Raw genomic sequence first — 14,435 nt, forward strand, 5'->3', positions numbered from 1 at the left:
GAAATGCATGTGATTAATATCAATTTTAAAGCTTCATTCTTTTTCATTAGCAGCTATTCCAAAATCAGCTTCTTTTTTTTGTTCTGGTCGGAGTCTCTTTTTCATTGTTAATGGATATCCAAAGGAAATATTGACGGGTACTGGAGGAGGGAAGTAATATGGGTGGCCTCTTAAATCTAGATAGGAATTCGCGTTCCAATAAGACTATTCAATGGTCCAAGCTAATCAATGGTGTACCATGTGCGTACAGAACAGTGCACTTCCACTAAACAATGATTCTACAGTCTTGTTTGATATATATAGTGAAGTTTTGGTTTTTATATGTTTGTTCTTCATTTAATTATAACTATTATATAAGTATATAACAAAGACTAAGCCTATTATAATTTACAACAAAAAGTCTCAAGAAATCTTTTAAGAGTTTTCTCTCCATGGTTTTCGCGAGAAGCAGCTATGGGCTATGGCTATCTCTCTTAGAGTTTAGCCAACAAGTCTGGTTCGTCTTTGTTCAAGTTGTACGTGCTATGGGCCATACCAACAAGCAGCTATGGGCTATGGCTAACTTGAACGTGCATTGCTCAAGTTGTTCTGAAATATGGTATAGTTGGCTGTGCTAGTTTTGGCGACGGAGCTTGTAGGCATGGTATATCTGGTTTGTCAAAAGCATGGAGAAGCAAGGACTCTCTCTCTCTCTCTCCGGCCTTCCTCATCGATAATCGAAGTTCCGCTTTGCGTTCCCCTCACACATTTCCACCTTAAATTGTTGTAGTCATTTGTTAGATTACATTTGTTGAAAGTCACTTCATCCCTATATATTAAACCTCTTCTGTCGTCCATGCCAAGGGATGTTTGAATTGTGTTCTGTAGTTTGTTGCACGGAATGAGGAAATCCTGTCTGAATTATCTTAAATGTTAGCTGTGCGTCTTAACTTTGAAAAGTTATAAGATATAGTTGTGAGAACATTATAACATACTTTGTGTTAAATTGTGTGGAGAATTTATAAACTCACGTATGAGTTTCATTGGATGGAAAACGTGTGAAAGTTTGCGATTTTAGTTGGAAGTCATGAATGCAACTCACAAGTTGTTGAACTGTGTAATTGGTTTTAACTGATGAACTGGTAGCAGTTCATCAATGATACAGATCTATGCTTGTTCTCTAATATTCTTTCAATCATACGTAACTGGTTTTAATGTTCGTCATCTGCAACTGGTTTCAAAATTGTTCATAACAATATGCAAAGTGTCCTAAGATATATGTGGTATTTCAGCTAGTTTAGTGAGGGAAACTGAAACCTTTTTCTCTGAAGTAAGAAAGTTACTTGCCCTTTTGCATGAAGCATGATGAAAATGAATATAGAGAGGAAACAAATTACAAGTTGAGGTGCCTTATTAGTCCTCATGGTCTCAATATTGCAAAAACTATTGCAGAAGAAAACCATGTATATACTAGAAACCTTATCACATTAAGACTTTTAGTTCTTTATATACTAGATAATGTGCCCGCGCGATGCTGCGGGAACATGATCAATGTCGTTCGATTCAATGCTACTGAATTTAGTAACATTTGTTTATATTACATTACTACATTATATCTTATATATTATTTTACACGTTCAAAAATCTAGTAACTTAGCCAGATTTCGAAGTTAGATATGCTATCCATAGTAGGTGTTTATGTACATATTGCAAACATGGTTAGGCTTGACAAATGGTTTAAGATTTCGAAGTTAGATATGCTATCCATAGTAGGTGTTTATGTACATATTGCAAACATGGTTAGGCTTGACAAATGGTTTAGGCTTGTAGTGGCGACCAACTATTTTACATAAGCTCCTCAAATGTGTCTACAAAGTCGGATTCATCATTTGCAACAGATGATAGCTCCTTTGAAATTTCAGCTGAGTTGTTGTAGATAGCACAACAAAAGTCTAAATAGCACAACCTGTCTTCCAAACTCTTAACTGTACCTCTCTAACAGTCTAGAACGTTTCCCTGAAATAATAAACAAACAAAGTTCAATCTTTAGATAACTATGGAATTCAAATTACGCTCAAGATATATGCTTGCTACAAAAAGAAAACTGCCAATATTTAATTGTTTTTTTTTCCCTACAAAGTGCCAATATTTACTTGTTACTAATTCTGCCTTCATCTTCTCTTAAAACCTATTATTAAAAAGTGTATGTATATGCATCTACGCAGTTGGTAAATTTGCCATGTAAATGGAGTATCTGCAGTAATGAAGTAAACAATAAGTGTGCAGTTTCAATCTATTGTCTGCCACATTACTCTTACCACATTAATTTATACACTTACAATATTTTGACAAATACCATACTTTGCCATTTCAGAGTTCCTTTTTGCTTACATTCATCTATCCTTTCACACGCAACTGATAATTCCAGTGTTACTAATGCTCACTATCTAAATTTCTTTTACTCTCATTCGCAAGCTTAAGTGGATACTCTTTTAGCTTGTGTGTATTATTTATAGTCATGCATTTGCTTACTGAGTTATAATTTCACTATCAAAAGGATGCATTCCTGTTTAATTTTTAATCTCAAAGTAACTACCTATTTCCAAATCAAATGAAAACTAATTCCAAGGAACAAACTCCTTCATCGTATAACCATTATAGGTTATTTCTCCTTGAAGTTAAAAATTTGTGAATAAGTAATTACCCCTTATAAGAGTTTAAGTACAGAACTACCTTTGCTTGCACTTGAACTACCTTCTGATCCTACAAACTAACTACAAAACCAGTACACAATTCCACCACAAAAGGCAATAGCTATCCCTACTCTCTATTAACCACCATAACCAAACAGTTTTTCGTGGATTCCATGCTCCCTTTCCAAAGCACCAATTCACTCACTGGTAACCCCAAAACCATATACTGGTAACCCCAAAACCCTATAGCTAAAGCTTGTCCCAATCTCCAGTTTCTCTTTCTAAAGCACTAACACAAACAAAACAAAAGGTGCAAGAAAGAAATATAAAACAAAATGCCTCACCCTTGAGTTTAAACTCTGGAGCTTTGGCACTTTAGCTGCTGTTCTGTTTTAAACCTGCACAAAAGAGGTCGGTCAGCTACAGCATTTCGTATTTTGTAATATAATTGGGGTATAGTTGTAATACCCCGAAAAATCCAAATTAAATTCCGTTGTTTTTTTAGAAATGATTTCACGATAGTGGGAGCGAGTACGAGGCTTGGAGAAGTGGTGGAATTAGTTTGAACGATTTTATTTCGAAATCGTACGTATTTAGGAGCGTCTCAAAAATTGACTTTTTATACGTATGGAATTTCGGAAAACTTCCTTCATGAAAGTTGTAGAGCTCGTCGCTACGATCTCGTGCATATCTGGAACGTAATATTCGGAGTTCGTATGATTAAGTTATGAATATTTGAAAATTGGGAATTTTCTATAAATAGGAAAAATATCTGATTTTTTTCATTAAGGACGAAAAAAATCTGATTTTTTGCGGAATAGTCCCCCCTCTCTCTCTCTCTCTCTCGCGCAAAACCCTCCCACCCTTGCCGACCCGCCGACCCGACCCGAATCCAGCGGCGCCGTCGCTCGTCCTCCGGCCACGACCCGGCCCTCCCCGAGGTCGCCTCGAGCCGTCCAGCCGCTCCCTGCCACCGCCTTTCCCCGCCGCTGCCCCCAGATGGAGATCGAAGACACCCCAGCCATGCAAACCCGACCCGGCCGGAAATCCCCGATTCCGGCGTTGCATGGGCCGATCGTTCCCATTTTCGTGATCTCCTCTTCCCCCTGATCATCCCCATGTAAGCCTTTCATCACGATTTTGTGTATAGAACGCTAGATCATGGTTTGACTTTTTCGACGTCCCTGATTTAATCTGAAATCTGATCGGACGCACAGGATTAATCCGACTTCCAAGCTTGATCTAGAACGATCTAGGCCAAACCAGACTTAGCTCCAGGTATGGAAGTCGATCACCCTTTCATTTTGAACCAGTTTGTAGTTGGTCACTTTGCCATCTGAGGTGGTTGACCGGCGTTGACCGCCCACTGACCACCGCTTGTGGCAGCGCATTCGACCATATTTTGAATTTTTATTATCTAGGCTATGTTCTACGCATCCATACGAGCGTTTTGATATATTACAAGGTTAGGTTAGAAAAAGTTGATAAATAGTGGATTTACGTTTTTACGTTACTATTTAACGTTTTTACGTTTTATCTTAAGTTTACGATCTGCGAAGATCTGACCATCGGTTTTACTTCAAATTTAGATATGTTGATCGTATGACTGTCCCGATGACTTTGTGTGGTCATGGGCGAAGATCCGACCGTTGGATCTTCGTATAATTGTGAAATAGTGATTCGGAAGGCGATTCGTGAGAATCTAACCGTCGGATTTTCGTATAATTTTGTGAAGATGTTAGTAAGGACGATTCAAGAAGATCTGACCGTTGGATCTTCATCATAATTTTGGAGGATGATCCTAAGGGCGATCCGTGAGGATCTGACCGTTGGATCATCATTAAATTAAGATTCGACCGTCGGATCATCATATAATTAGAATCCGACCGTTGGATTTCAGTATATGTGTGGTTTATGAGTAATTTACTAAGTCAAGATAGTATCTGATTAGGTGATTGACGAATCGAGTTGGTGGACGATTCAGATGGATATGTGGCTTTTAGAAGACGCAGCTGGAATTGGAGGTGAGTAAACCTCACGTGGTTCATATTACGAACCCAATATATTTAATTGCTTTATTTTGCAATCATATGAACTATTGTTGGTGTATTAGACATTCCTGTGTGAATGTCTGTATATATATTATTACGTGAAATAATATGTATTGTTGGAGTTGTGTTGAGTTTATTGTTGAGAAACAATATATTGTGAGGGGTATTGAGTTTATTGTTGAGAAACAATATATTGTGAGGGGTATTGAGTTTATTGTTGTGAAACAATATATTGTGAGGGGTATTGAGTTTATTGTTGAGAAACAATATATTGTGAGGGGTATTGAGTTTATTGTTGTGAAACAATATATTGAGAGAGATGTTGAGTTTTATTGTTGAGGAACAATAAATTGTTGTGATCTGTGGAGATCAATAGGTCACGGGGTGACCATGGCATACTATCAGCGAACCACGCTCTCGCGCCGGGTAGGTGGAACTGAATAGTATTAAATCGTGAACCACGCTCTCGCGCCGGGTAGGTGGAAACGATCAGTTAGAGCTCTAGTCTGTCTGCCAAATATTGAGTGACCTTATGGGGGAAATTGAGAGTAACTCATAAGTGTCTATATATATATATATGAGAGTGAGAAAGTAACGTGGGTTTGTGGTGGTCTTGTAATTTAATAAATCAACAGTTCTTTCTTGTTTACTCATACTAGCTGTCAAAAGCTTACCGGGTTTTGTGTTGTTGCAACTCCCGGTACACTATTCAAATTGTGTAGCGGGTAATCCTACAGGACAGGAGAACCAGGACGGTGATCGTGCGGTTAGAGCAATTGTTAGAGTTTTACAGCAATTGTACGTTGTGAGGTGTGTTATGCTCATTTGAGCTTTACAATATTGCTTGTGAGAGTGAATTGTAATAATGAACTCGAAGTTTCGAGATTTGGATTTTGTAATTGTAATTATTCATGTTTCGGATTTGAATTTATTATTCAAAATTCGGGGCGTGACAGTTTGGTATCAGAGCGTAAGGTACATATTTGGTGATAATCAGTACCTCCCGAGTGATGGCCCGTCTGCAGCGGATCCCCATCATATACTCTTCGGTACTGGTATAATCATTGGGTATGTCTTAGTATGGGGTCTAGACAACGTGTAAGTCCGTAGGACGGTAGAGTTGTCTACTAAGTTCGTATTAGAATAAGTTTAGTTTCCGCGAGTTGTGATCTTCGAGGAATAGGAACCTCTGGATTTAACTCTGATGAGTCGGTGAGGTAGAGGTCGAGTCTGATGTAGGGACAGGATCTTTCTATGGAGACAGTTGAGGATGAGGTGGAGGCATTAGAGGTTGAGTTGCCTAGTCTACCTGTAGTTGATGTGATGGATGTTATTCTTGGGTTGAAATGGTGAAAGAGATTGAGACCCTAGGAATAGTTGAAAAGAGAATTGATCTCACCAACTCAAGATGATAGGAGTGTGAGAGATTATGAGACAGAATTCTCAAGACTATATTGGTGTACGAGTGTAGTGATGTAATTTGGGAGATACTTATGTTACCTTTAATAAGGGTAGTATGTTAAGTGATCATGGCATAGGTTGACTTTGTAAGTGAAGTGGTGGAGTTTGTGTAGCTTCTTTGAGTTATAACCTTTGAGGAATGGGAACCTTTGGATTAAACTCTGGTGGAGTTATTGAGGATGGTTTCCACGAAAAACAGTATCCTTATGTGCATTGTAGTCGTTGGTTGTTGGGGTCATGGTGTTTGACCAATGCTTGTATCTAAAGTCGTTACGAGTATTTGACTAGTAGTTGTGATACTTTCCATTAGTTGGATATGCAGATGTTTTGAGTTGAAGAATACTTAGCAGTTATTGGTTGCTTAGTGATGGAATTGTGTTATAATGGAGCATTCATTCATGCACAGTTGTTTGGTGTTTAGGATAGCTACTATATATTAGCTAAATGTCGGGGTGTGGTTTGAGATCTGCGGATGGTATTGGAAATTATTGTGGAGTGCTGCTTCACTGACTATTGTTGAGTAGTAATGCATAATTTGTTGTTACTATGATGGATTTTGTGTATGGTTGACTTATGGAAAGACTGATATGACCTCGTGATAGGATTGACTGTGAAGAGACATTGTGTTGATGTATGAGCTTAGGTAATAACGTTGTTTTCAACTCTAGGAGTGCTAGTGTTGTATAACTAATTTATGAGGCCAGATACTGTTGTGAGGACAGATTATGGATTATGACGTGGTTAGTGTGAAGTGCTATAATCACAGAATTTTGACCCACTAGATGTTGACTTACCACCAAATGAGCAGTGAGGTGATTCGTGGGTGAGATACTGAGTGTTGTACCATTATCGATTAGTGGATGCTAAGATGGTACATATTGCTTGTTGAAGCAATTGATAGATGGAATGATCGAGATTTTTTTTAGAGTTGTAAGTGTAACTCTAAAGATGTGGGTTTTTCCTAGCTAACTCAGGAAGTGTTTAGCTTTATTAATCCCTAATTCTAGCGACGAAATTATTGTGTTTGGTTTGACTCAGAGGATACTAGCTTGACCTCTGTGTGACTTAATTGATTGCTAGGTTTTGAGTGATTGTTTTTATTGCATCATTATGAAAGATGTGTGCAGTAGAGTTGTTTATGGTTTTGAAAATAGTATTGGGTGACCAAGGTTCGATCCTTGGTGTTGTTGTTGGTTAAACAAAAAGAAAAGAAAACATGCACACCATCTTATTGATTTTACATTACAAAAAAAAAAAAAAAAAAAAAAAAAAAAAAAAAAAAAGGAAAACGAGGACTATGCTATACTAAGCCTAGTCAGCAGCTCCGGATGGATTGAGGCTGAGCTCAAGAGAAACGTTTGAGCCACTGTGGTAACCGCCTGAGCCACCAGAATAGTAACCAAAAGCGCTACCTTCCTCGGAAGTAGCCTTCAGGTTACCAAAGACGTCCTCGCCGTGCACGGGGAACAGAGGAAGAGTTTGAACCTCCTGGTGATCTCCTCCTCGTTGTTGCAGGGATGTTTGTCCTCCTGTTGTGCCAAAAGAGTTGTACTGGTATTAGTGTTGAAGTGTGAGGAAGAATATGAAACAAAATTTAAATCAAGAAATCCTTCATTACCAGTAGAATAGGTGGAACCAAAGTTGAGATCAATGGATCTACCATCATCAGTAGAACTAGTGGACCCAAAATTGATGTCAATGGATCCACCAGCCGGCCCAAAATTGATGTCGATGGATCCACCAGCACCAGTAGAACCAGTGGACCCAAAATTGAGATCGATGGATCCACCAGTACTAAGAGAACTAGTTCCCATGGGCACTGGAGCAGCCTGATTACACCTATTCATCTGCTTCTCTCGAGCCCTGACGTTCTGGAACCAAAAGTAAATGTTCTTACCCTCAACATGTCCATACTGGTTCAGCTGGAGGCAGATCTCGTGAATGTGCTCTGTAGATGGGCACTTAAATCCCTTGACGTAGTAAAGATCCTTGAGGATTCTTATTTGTTCTGGAGTAGGAATCCATCTGGTACGGCTTCGCCAGAAATCCATGTTGGCACTACTTCCAGCTGCTTGGGTGTTTCCTCCCTCCTCTGTTGGTTGCTGTTGTTGTGGTTCCATTTGTTGCGGGGTTTGGAGCTCCATTAGTTGCAGAGTTCGTGGCTCTTGGGTCATGAGGTGAGAGGATGTGAATATCGAGGAATACATGGTTTAGTGTTTGAGGGAGATTTTGTTAGAAGGATTGGAGTTGTTGAACTGGTGATTGGAGATCTGAGATTCTCAGAGGAAAGATGAAATCGAATCTTCAAATGGGAGAGAAGATCAGAAGAGAAGGATTGAAATTGATGAAGAAAGGATTTGAGTTTCGAGAGGAAGGCTGCAGAGTTTGAGAGAGAATGGCTGGGGAAAATTTTCTTTTCTTTGGTGTGAACAGTTTTTCTCCAGGATGCACCTATTTATAGAACGAGGTGAGCAGATCTCCACCGTTGGATGGACGATCTCTGAGATTCAATCTACGCGTTGGATTAAAGTCATCCGAAAACCCGGAAAAGTTGTTGGCGCGTGGAGAGCGTGTAAGGGGACAGGCCGAACCTCGAGACGCTGTGGCAGACAGCTTTAGCCGAAAGTGATTTGCTTTCCGTAAATCACGGAAGAGACGTGTCGTGGCACGTGGAGTGTACCGACAGTTTGTTGTTATTCTATCGCTTATGATAGAATAAATAAAAGAAGTTGCATGGATAGTAACGAGAGCAGCTGGTGCTCTAGTGGTTGAAGAGCAAGGCTCTTGTACAAGAGGTCAGAGGTTCGAACCTTGCCTCTCGTTTATTTTTATTATGTTCGCTTATGACATAATAAGTATAACATTTGTACACATTATATTAAGCACAGCTTGTGCTCCAGTGGTTGGGAAAAAAAGGTTTCGTGCGGCAGGTTGAGGTTTCGAACCTTGCCTTCCCCGTTATTTTATTTATGTCGCTTATGACATAATAAATATAACACGTGAGCATATATTAATGAAGGCAGCTCTTGCTTCAGTGGTTGGGAGCAAAACCTTCGTGTTCGAGGTCGGGAGTTCGAACCTTACCTCTTACAAATATTTTTGGATCTCGTATATGCTTGATATACGGACGTATATACGGTCTGTACGGTATGCATGCATATATACAGTTGTACGGTATGCATACGTATATACGGTCTGTACGGTATGCATACGTATATACGGTATGTACAATTTCATACCGTAGCCGAGCTGGAAGTTGGTGGGCCGATTGGTAGGCCCAAATAGTAAGCTCAAATAGTAAGCCCAAATAGTAAGCCCAATTGTTCGGCCCGATTTGTAGGCCCAATTGTTCGGCCCGAATGGTAGGCCCAAATAGTAAGCCCAAATGTTAAGCCCAATCGTTCGGCCCGAATAGTAGGCCCAAATGTTAAACCCAAATTGGTTTGGGCCGGTTCGAAATTTGGATGGTTCGGTTTCTTCGGCCCAAATGGCCAGCCCTAATGCTTAGCCCAAGGATTGAGCAAGCCCAAGTCATCATCGCTGGGTGACATATTTTATTGGCGTGCTTTTGGGGATGAATTGTTTTGAGTGATGCATCTCTATTGTTGTGTAGAATAGTGCATGCTTAAGTTTTACTATAGAGATTTACCGTGATGCTAATTGAGTAGCGAAATGCTTTGTGGGAATGTTTACTGTGCTTGTATGCCAGTACAGAGTGATGATCTAAGTGAAGATCTATGTGATGATCTATGTGAGGATCTATGAGATGATCCATGTGACGATTTTGTGTATGTGATGTGGAGTGTTGTTGAGCAGTTGTTTGTGAATTTACATTGTGATGTAAGGATTTAGTGGCCATAGGAATGTATTTTTATACAAGGGGCTGTGGCTTTGTAGATTTCTACAGATTTGGAAAAGATGGAGATTCTATGGTTAGGTCAACCTTAATTGAGAGGAATTGACTTACGCTCAAATTTCGGGACGAAATTTCTTTAAGGAGGGTAGAATGTAATACCCGAAAAATCCAAATTAAATTCCGTTGTTTTTTTAGAAATGATTTCACGATAGTGGGAGCGAGTACGAGGCTTGGAGAAGTGGTGGAATTAGTTTGAACGATTTTATTTCGAAATCGTACGTATTTAGGAGCGTCTCAAAAATTGACTTTTTATACGTATGGAATTTCGGAAAACTTCCTTCATGAAAGTTGTAGAGCTCGTCGATACGATCTCGTGCATATGTGGAACGTAATATTCGGAGTTCGTATGATTAAGTTATGAATATTTGAAAATTGGGAATTTTCTATAAATAGGAAAAATATCTGATTTTTTTCATTAAGGACGAAAAAAATCTGATTTTTTGCGGAATAGTCCCCCCTCTCTCTCTCTCTCTCTCGCGCAAAACCCTCCCACCCTTGCCGACCCGCCGACCCGACCCGACGCCAGCGGCGCCGTCGCTCGTCCTCCGGCCACGACCCGGCCCTCCCCGAGGTCGCCTCGAGCCGTCCAGCCGCTCCCTGCCACCGCCTTTCCCCGCCGCTGCCCCCAGATGGAGATCGAAGACACCCCAGCCATGCAAACCCGACCCGGCCGAAATCCCCGATTCCGGCGTTGCATGGGCCGATCGTTCCCATTTTCGTGATCTCCTCTTCCCCCTGATCATCCCCATGTAAGCCTTTCATCACGATTTTGTGTATAGAACGCTAGATCATGGTTTGACTTTTTCGACGTCCCTGATTTAATCTGAAATCTGATCGGACGCACAGGATTAATCCGACTTCCAAGCTTGATCTAGGACGATCTAGGCCAAACCAGACTTAGCTCCAGGTATGGAAGTCGATCACCCTTTCATTTTGAACCAGTTTGTAGTTGGTCACTTTGCCATCTGAGGTGGTTGACCGGCGTTGACCGCCGCGTTGACCGCCCACTGACCACCGCTTGTGGCAGCGCATTCGACCATATTTTGAATTTTTATTATCTAGGCTATGTTCTACGCATCCATACGAGCGTTTTGATATATTACAAGGTTAGGTTAGAAAAAGTTGATAAATAGTGGATTTACGTTTTTACGTTACTATTTAACGTTTTTACGTTTTATCTTAAGTTTACGATCTGCGAAGATCTGACCATCGGTTTTACTTCAAATTTAGATATGTTGATCGTATGACTGTCCCGATGACTTTGTGTGGTCATGGGCGAAGATCCGACCGTTGGATCTTCGTATAATTGTGAAATAGTGATTCGGAAGGCGATTCGTGAGAATCTAACCGTCGGATTTTCGTATAATTTTGTGAAGATGTTAGTAAGGACGATTCAAGAAGATCTGACCGTTGGATCTTCATCATAATTTTGGAGGATGATCCTAAGGGCGATCCGTGAGGATCTGACCGTTGGATCATCATTAAATTAAGATTCGACCGTCGGATCATCATATAATTAGAATCCGACCGTTGGATTTCAGTATATGTGTGGTTTATGAGTAATTTACTAAGTCAAGATAGTATCTGATTAGGTGATTGACGAATCGAGTTGGTGGACGATTCAGATGGATATGTGGCTTTTAGAAGACGCAGCTGGAATTGGAGGTGAGTAAACCTCACGTGGTTCATATTACGAACCCAATATATTTAATTGCTTTATTTTGCAATCATATGAACTATTGTTGGTGTATTAGACATTCCTGTGTGAATGTCTGTATATATATTATTACGTGAAATAATATGTATTGTTGGAGTTGTGTTGAGTTTATTGTTGAGAAACAATATATTGTGAGGGGTATTGAGTTTATTGTTGAGAAACAATATATTGTGAGGGGTATTGAGTTTATTGTTGTGAAACAATATATTGAGAGAGATGTTGAGTTTTATTGTTGAGGAACAATAAATTGTTGTGATCTGTGGAGATCAATAGGTCACGGGGTGACCATGGCATACTATCAGCGAACCACGCTCTCGCGCCGGGTAGGTGGAAACGATCAGTTAGAGCTCTAGTCTGTCTGCCAAATATTGAGTGACCTTATGGGGGAAATTGAGAGTAACTCATAAGTGTCTATATATATATATATGAGAGTGAGAAAGTAACGTGGGTTTGTGGTGGTCTTGTAATTTAATAAATCAACAGTTCTTTCTTGTTTACTCATACTAGCTGTCAAAAGCTTACCGGGTTTTGTGTTGTTGCAACTCCCGGTACACTATTCAAATTGTGTAGCGGGTAATCCTACAGGACAGGAGAACCAGGACGGTGATCGTGCGGTTAGAGCAATTGTTAGAGTTTTACAGCAATTGTACGTTGTGAGGTGTGTTATGCTCATTTGAGCTTTACAATATTGCTTGTGAGAGTGAATTGTAATAATGAACTCGAAGTTTCGAGATTTGGATTTTGTAATTGTAATTATTCATGTTTCGGATTTGAATTTATTATTCAAAATTCGGGGCGTGACAATAGTGTCTTTTACGTTCACAAAGAAATCAAAAGTATTCTGTGAGAATGAATTAGAGGTGTCATTGCAGATTAAAAGAGAAAATCCAATTAAATGCGCTGCTATCTAAGCATTTGCAGTAGCCAAAAAAAAAAAAAAAACAGAGCTAAAGGAGAGTATCCTTGACTAAATATGAAATGTGAACAATGCAATTCCAAAAGCACAAAGCAAAAAAATAAAAATAAAAAAACAATAAAAAAAAGAGAAGAATGAATGTTCTGATAGTTTAATTAAGCTATGCAGAAGACAAAAAAGCTTTAATTAACAAAGTGCAAGCAAAGTTCTTTCATACTGGGCTTGTGAACACAAAGGAAGAAAACCAAGACAACCAAAATGTTCTATGAAGATAAAGAAGTTTGCCACTTCAAAAAGTTTGTCAATTCACAATTGAATTGGGTGATAAAGAGAATTTGGCCTCACTCACAAAACGATGGAGACTTTGAATTGGATGCAGACTAATGGATAGCTGTAGCCAATATTCTTGTGAAATGCAATAGAAAGGGTCTCAGTACTTAGCCTTCATTACAAAGCTAGATGTGAGAGCAAGGAGGAGAAGGTCTTTACCCAATTTCTCACAGGAAGAAGCAATACAGCAAATTTTCAAGCTTCCAGAGTTGAGAAATTCCTTCCTAGATATATACAAAAGCAATACAAAACTTGTATCACAATTTCAACAAAGACATACATAAATCTATCTCCTCTGATCCCTAATGAAGCTATATATTACTACATGTCATTCATTTTACTGCATTTTATGATGAAAATTTTAGATTTTGAATGAAATCAAAGACTGGAGACATAAAACTGTTGATTAAATGCGACAAATACATCTATTGTCAATAATTGAATATGGTTTTAAAAAGCTTGCTTTTTGGAGTTATTCAAAGGCTACAGGAAACACTAGAAAATGAAATCAGATTTCAGATATGAATAATTGAATCAGATAATGTTTAATTAACAAAACAGATAAACAATAGAGGTTTCTGTTTTGACAAATTCCAAACTTGAGAAATCAATCATTATCAAGATAAACACCTCGTTCTAATCAATGTTATAAATCAAGAATATGCGATGTACCTTTTCCAAAACAAACACAAATTGATTCGTGGTCTCCTCCTTTGCATCTCAGTGTTTGAACTTTGATAGAGTCTGCAAACAACAGAAAACCAATTTCAGATCAATCGCTTTCAGAAAGATAATAATACCGTTAAAATCAAACGCAATAACTTTGGATATATGAACAAAAAGTGAATAGATCAAACACATATATTGATATATATATGATTTCAGAAAGAAGAACATGGCCTTGATAAAAGACCCAACGAAAACTGCATTATCACAAAATCACACATCGAAAAAAACATAGAATACACAACCAACAAACGATCCAACCCTCTGAACTGAAATTAAAGGGGATAATGAGCAGAAAGAGAAAAAGCAAATCCAAATTCACCGATCAAAAGCAACGAACCAAACTCTTTTAATGTCACTTATACAGCAGTGGAAGACATGGAAGAATCGGTAGTGGCACGATTGTGATCAACGATTTGGGTGTAACAACGGAGGTCGGTGTAAAGTTGTAAACAGAAAGAGATGCTTGGTCTTGGGTATGTCCAGAGAGAGACATATAGCGAGGACTCTTTCTCTAATTCTCTTTCCTTTAATTTTTTTTTTTGGTCAAATTTATGTGTCTGTTTTTGGAGGATTGATGTCTATCTCTTTTTTTGGGGGCAAATCCGGTAAATCACTGTATTACTATTCATTCAACAGTACCAAA

At 39.0% G+C, this 14,435-nt stretch overlaps 1 long non-coding RNA gene across 2 annotated transcripts; it reads right to left on the reverse strand.

The window, feature by feature from the left end:
• Window positions 1-1,509: 1,509 nt before the first annotated feature.
• On the reverse strand, window positions 1,510-14,296 carry LOC133740859 (uncharacterized). 2 transcript variants are annotated; one of them, XR_009861474.1, is made up of 4 exons: window positions 14,130-14,296; window positions 13,736-13,807; window positions 3,017-3,070; window positions 1,510-1,995 (listed from the first exon to the last, which is right to left on the reverse strand). It is a non-coding gene; the product is annotated as an uncharacterized LOC133740859 (long non-coding RNA). The 2 variants fall into 2 exon arrangements; XR_009861473.1 differs by lacking the exon at window positions 1,510-1,995 and having other exon boundaries at window positions 2,595-3,070.
• Window positions 14,297-14,435: the final 139 nt, after the last annotated feature.

Source organism: Rosa rugosa, chromosome 3, assembly GCF_958449725.1.
Source record: "Rosa rugosa chromosome 3, drRosRugo1.1, whole genome shotgun sequence".
NCBI lineage: Eukaryota > Viridiplantae > Streptophyta > Magnoliopsida > Rosales > Rosaceae > Rosa > Rosa rugosa.